At 46.9% G+C, this 5,331-nt stretch overlaps 1 long non-coding RNA gene across 1 annotated transcript; it reads right to left on the bottom strand.

Annotated features, from left to right (window-relative positions):
• Positions 1 to 739: 739 nt before the first annotated feature.
• Positions 740 to 2,597, bottom strand: LOC133972022 (uncharacterized). Its single transcript, XR_009924417.1, has 3 exons — positions 2,324 to 2,597; positions 1,600 to 1,675; positions 740 to 906 (listed from the first exon to the last, which is right to left on the bottom strand). It is a non-coding gene; the product is annotated as an uncharacterized LOC133972022 (long non-coding RNA).
• Positions 2,598 to 5,331: the final 2,734 nt, after the last annotated feature.

The following is a 5,331-nucleotide window of genomic DNA, read 5'->3' as shown; positions in this document are numbered from 1 at the left end:
AAATCAGGTGCGGGGTCAGTAAGGGGCGTTATGTTAAGATGTAAGTTGGATGGGACTGTATTTAAGCCCGGTTTGGGTTTTGATGTGATTGTAAATTTAATTGTTGCAACCAGTATTCAAAAATGCGTGTGGCAGTGGCCGGTTTCCAGTGTATATTATCTTGCTCTGTAAAAAAAGTGTCGTGAGGTATTTCGGCTAAAAATGGAAAGTAAGTGGCTATGGTATTGTTAATATATTTAAGGTTGTGTTGCTGTTTACTAGTGAGGTTGGCAGAAAAATTAATAATGGGGAAGTAAATGTCAGCATTGGGGAAGGCAAGTTGGGCCTGTTTGTATAGTGCTTTGAGCTGTTTGCAAGAGGTCTGCCTGGGGTCCTGATCTTTGTTATTAATACCAATTGAGAGGACGACAATTTTAACATCTGGAATGGGGATGGCTTTCTCACACAGTTTAAGAAAATGGTACATATTGGCCCCCGGGTAACTGTCAAGTTGTATTGTGGGATGGTTGTGAGGGGGGATTCGATTTATGTTGGAATCCCCCAGTACCAGGACTGGTTTGCGGCCTTTGATGAACCAGTCCTGGATTTTGCGGTTGGGTCTGGAGATGTGATATGTGGTCTTAAATTTACCTGCTGCGTTGGAGTCGGACTGCAGAGGACTGAATGGAGAGGAGGTGGCACAGGGTCCTGGGGAGCTGTCGTCGGGGGGTGAAGGTGTGTCGGAGTCCGGAGTGGCACAACCGGGAGGCGGAGTCCCCGGGCGCAGTTGTTGAGAGGAGGTCTCAGATACGGTGTTGTGGGCTACATTAGCCTTTATTACGCCGCTCATCATGTGTGATGACCCTCCTGCTAATGCGGTCGGGGCTCCTTCTTGTCCAATCGTGCCAGTCCGGGCACCGGCAACACCTAGGGGAGAGGAAGGGGGAGAAGAAATGATGTCAGGAACCAAGGAAAACGCATCAGATTCTGTGATGTTGTTGAGCGGGTCCGGTAGCTGGTGGATTTGGGCCTCTATCTGTTGTGTGTGTCTGTTTGGCCTTGATTGTATATTAGTAGTCGGTAAGTCTGGGGTGTTTGGGGATGGTAGTGTCACTGAAGTGTTGGGTCTGGTGAATTTCTGTCGGACGGGGGAAGGGTGGGGATCGGATGTTATTCCTCCCGTCTCCTGAGGGACCTGTTTGGGTCCCCAGGAGACTGTTTTTACCTTTGATAGGGAGGGGGTGGGGATGTTTGATTCTTCAGGGGCTAGTTTAAGCTCCCTGGTGAGACTGGGGGGAGTCAGTTGTGGGTGAGCCCTCTGTGTCTGTAGAGGGCTCTTCTTGAGTATGGGCGGGTGGGGTAGTACGTTCGGGGGGGTGTTATTCTGTGATCTTGATGTAGGTAAAGCAAGTCGTGTGTGTTGGTGTAATGGGGTCCTGGTTTGGGGGAGGGGGAAAGTCATGTGTCTGAAAGTCGGGTGTGGGCCATATTGAGTACGTCGAGAAGGTTGTGGTTGTTGAGTGTCCATGGCAGGTACTGTCCGGGGTTGGGTAGGGGTGGGGAGGAGGGGTGCACGATATTGTCGAGTCCTGTGTGGCTGGGATGTCAGTGGGAACTTACTGGAGGCTGGCAGTGGTGGAAATTCGTCCTCGTCGGATAATTCCGGGATGGTGGAGAGGGAACTCCCCAACCTGCTCTTGTGTGTGGAAAGAGGTTTTTGTTTGTTAATCATGTTGCGGTGTTGTGTGTGTCTGTTCAATGCATGTTCGGTGGCTGTAATTGTGTCTGGCCTGAAGCGTTGCCCGTATCTCCTTCTAGCCCAACCAATGGCTATCTGTAGTGCTGTAGTGTTATGTGTTGTCTGGCTGAGAGTATGTATGGTGTTGGCGTAGTGTTCTTGTAATATAGTCATGTTTGTTTTCATCCAGTGTGTTGTATTGTTTTGTATTTTGTGTCGTGTGGTGTCAGAGGGTGTGGCTGGTTTGATGAATTCTGATAGTCTGTTGACCTGCCTCATCATTCCTGGTGGAAAGGTGTTAGTTGCAAGTGAGTGATCGGTTGTATGTTTATGGTGTATGGCCTGAATTAAACGGAATAGTTTTTTGGCAGCGGCTCGAGTTTCCGGGTCAGGTGCATGATTGAGTATGTGGGTGGGTGTTGTGTCTGTGTATGTGGTCCTGGGTGTAATGTTGTATTTGTTTTGTGGTGTTGAATGCGTGTTAATTGACATCAGTGGTGGTAGTGTTGTGTGCATGAGCTGTGGTCTGAGCCCTTGGCCACTCGACGCTACGGTCTTAGCTCTGTTAAAAAACATATTTTGATAATCACTGGTGGGGGTTCTTACCCTGGCAGCGTCGGTGAAGGTCTCATGGAGGTCCAACAGTGGTCTGGTTGATCTGCTCCTGGCCGTCCTTTGCCGAGCTGGGGTGCTGGATTGTTCGGTGAGGTTTTACCAGCTGTGCTCCAGCGAGATGGTCTTTGGCCTCTGGTGCCCTGGTGCCTGGTGGGGACACTGATACAAAAAAGAGGAGCTCCGGTGTGCTCGTCCCAGTGCGAGATAGAGTTTGTCCGGGAGGTCTCCAGAATGTTATTAAAAGTGTTTAACCCACAGAAAAAATGCACCAAAAAGCATGGGTCCAGATATAGTCCCCTGTCACAGTTTCTTAAAAAAAGGGGGAGGAGATCTCAAAAAAGTTTTTGAGAGGAACAAGTAATCTCCATCTCAAAAGCAAAAAAGGAGGAGAGGAGGTCCTTTTTGCGATATAAAACTGTTTTTTGGAGGAAGACAAGGCCTCGGGCAGAAGCCCCCCAGGATGATCAAAAATTCTAACTTTTAAATAATTAAAAACAAACAATCTCAATAGTTAAAAAGCAAAAAGCTGCTTTAAAACAAGAGATAAAAGATAAAAGATAAAAAGAGTCTAAGGTGACGTACCGTAGAGTGGTTTTAAAATCCCTGACGTTTCGCAGTGGTTGTTGCTTCTTCAGAGGAGGCTGTTCAGACTGGTAGCTCTGGTGGTTTAAAAGTGTTGAAGGAGGGAAAGTGTGTCCCTCCTCCAAGGCTCAAACCACCTATCAGTTGGTTGTATTTGCAAATTGGTCGTTTGTGATTGGGCTAGAAGGGCAGATCCTGTTTGAATTTTGGAGGGAAAATTAGGGTCCCATCTGATTGGTTGCTTTGGGGGGCGGTGGCTAGAAAATATCCAGGTAATTTTATCTGGTGTGTGCTGTTTAACAATAACTATGGCCTCAGGGTTAAGGTCTAGGTTCTTAACGTGGAGGACCTGGGTTCGAATCCCCAGGGGGAATGAAATTTATGGAATTCCCCATGAAGGAAATCATTGTTCCTTCTACAACGTGAAAATATCTTTGTTGTATAGGCTGTTTAACCAGATGTGGGGGGGATTTTGTTGTGTTTTTCGTATGTTATTCTACACTAGGTTACCTTCCAGCCGGATTGAAGCTCACAAGATTTGAACTGATTGTCTATTTTCTACAATCACTGTGGCAACGGGGATGGACCCAGGACTTTGGCGTGGGGGATCCGGGTTCAAGGACCGCCCCGGGGCACCTAAACAGAAGTTTACAGGGATGGGCTCAGGACTTTGGCGTGGGGGATCCAAGTTCAAGACTGCCCCAGGACATCAAACAGGGGTCGCTGTTGTTGGGGTTACACGTGAGGGAAGCTGTCCCTCCGTATATAGTTGTTATCGATTTTTTGTTTAAGGTAAGAAGCTCTTGTGATTGGAAGGTCTATCCATCACTGGGTGGAAAGTCTGTGTGTGTACATGTGCGTGTGTGTGAGTGTGTGTGTGTAGATATGTATGTGTGTGTGTGTGTGTGTGTGAAGATGTAAGTGTGTGTGTTATTATTTATATGGTTATTGTATTAAACGTATGTTCCAACCGGATTGTTATTCATAGGTCAGTGGCACGGGCGGGGTTAGGTTTGGGTTAGGGTTGGGGTTTAGGATTCAGGGGTTTGATTTTTGTGGCACTGGCCTACTGACCTATTTCGTTCAAACCGGTTGGAAATTTGACAATGTGGTGATAGTCAGGTTGGTAGAGTACAGCTCCACCATCCCGGGGACCAGGGTTCAATCCCCAGGCAGAGCACAACAGTCAGGACCATGGGGCAGAGAAAGGGGCAGGTCAGGATACTCTACGGGCCTGTCGCAACTGGATGGTGTCATCATTCAGGCCCGTAGGCACAATGGTGTTCATTTTATGGATCCATAATTTTTCTGCCCTCTTTCTCTGCCCAACAGTCCATTGGTCGTTGCTCTCCAAACCTGAGATTATTAGTTTATTGGTGGGGTGTTGCTGGAAATGTTTGACCAGGTGGGTGGTTAATTTGCCTTCCCCAATGCTATACATATGTTGTTTGAGGCGTGTAAGTATTGTATGTTTCGTCTCTCCTATATAGTGTTTATGGCAAGTGGTGCATGTGATAATGTATATTACGTTAGTAGTGTTAAGGGAGAATGTGCCGAGTGTTGGAAATGCTGTGGTGCTGTGGGGGTTGGATATAAATTTTCTATTTTTGTAATGTGTAATATATTGTATTTGAATGGGGGGTCTATTGTCTGTAAATTTGGATTTTATGAGGAGGCTATGGAGACTTTGATTTTTTCTATATGCTGAAATTGTGTTGTGGTTATGGAAGGCCGGATGTATTGTTTGGGTGTGGGAGAAGTTTTGTTTAATGAGGTTATGGAGTCTGGTTGTTTGATGAGAGAATGTAGATATGAATGGAATTAATATGGGTTTGATTTCCAGGTTATTGGGAGGATGATTGGTTGTGGTCTCGGAGAGAGGGTTAGGGTTATGGTTAGGGTTAGGGCCTAGGTTAGGGTTAGGGTTAGGGTTTAGGTACTGGGTTGAGTTAGGTTTAGGATTGGGGCCTAGGTTAGGGTTAGTAGGGTTAATAGGGTTAGGGTTAGGGTTTAGGAACTGGGTTGGGTTAGGGTTAGGATTGGGGCCTAGGTTAGGGTTAGGGTTTAGGTTCTGGGTTGGGTTAGGATTAGGATTGGGGCCTAGGTTAGGGTTAGTAGGGTTAGTAGGGTTAGGGTTAGGGCTTAAACTAGGGAGATAGGTGGATTTTATTGTTGGGGGCCCTGTGGTTGGGAGTCCCTCCGAGACCGGAGGCTGGGGTGGAGCATCTGTGTTGTTGGAGCGAGTGAGGGCGAGGGAGGCCAAAGTATTATTTTTAATGTGGCGGAGGAATCGTTTAGAGTAGCCCCTGTGTCTGAGTGCGGAGAATAGAATTGCAATTGATTCGTGAAGATCTGAGGGTGTCGAAGATAGTCTATAGAAACGGATGATTTGTGATTTTATTAAGCCTTTAAATGTA

The sequence above is a fragment of the Platichthys flesus genome, chromosome 17 (assembly GCF_949316205.1).
Source record: "Platichthys flesus chromosome 17, fPlaFle2.1, whole genome shotgun sequence".
Lineage (NCBI taxonomy): Eukaryota > Metazoa > Chordata > Actinopteri > Pleuronectiformes > Pleuronectidae > Platichthys > Platichthys flesus.
This window is presented reverse-complemented; position numbering and strand designations above follow the sequence as displayed.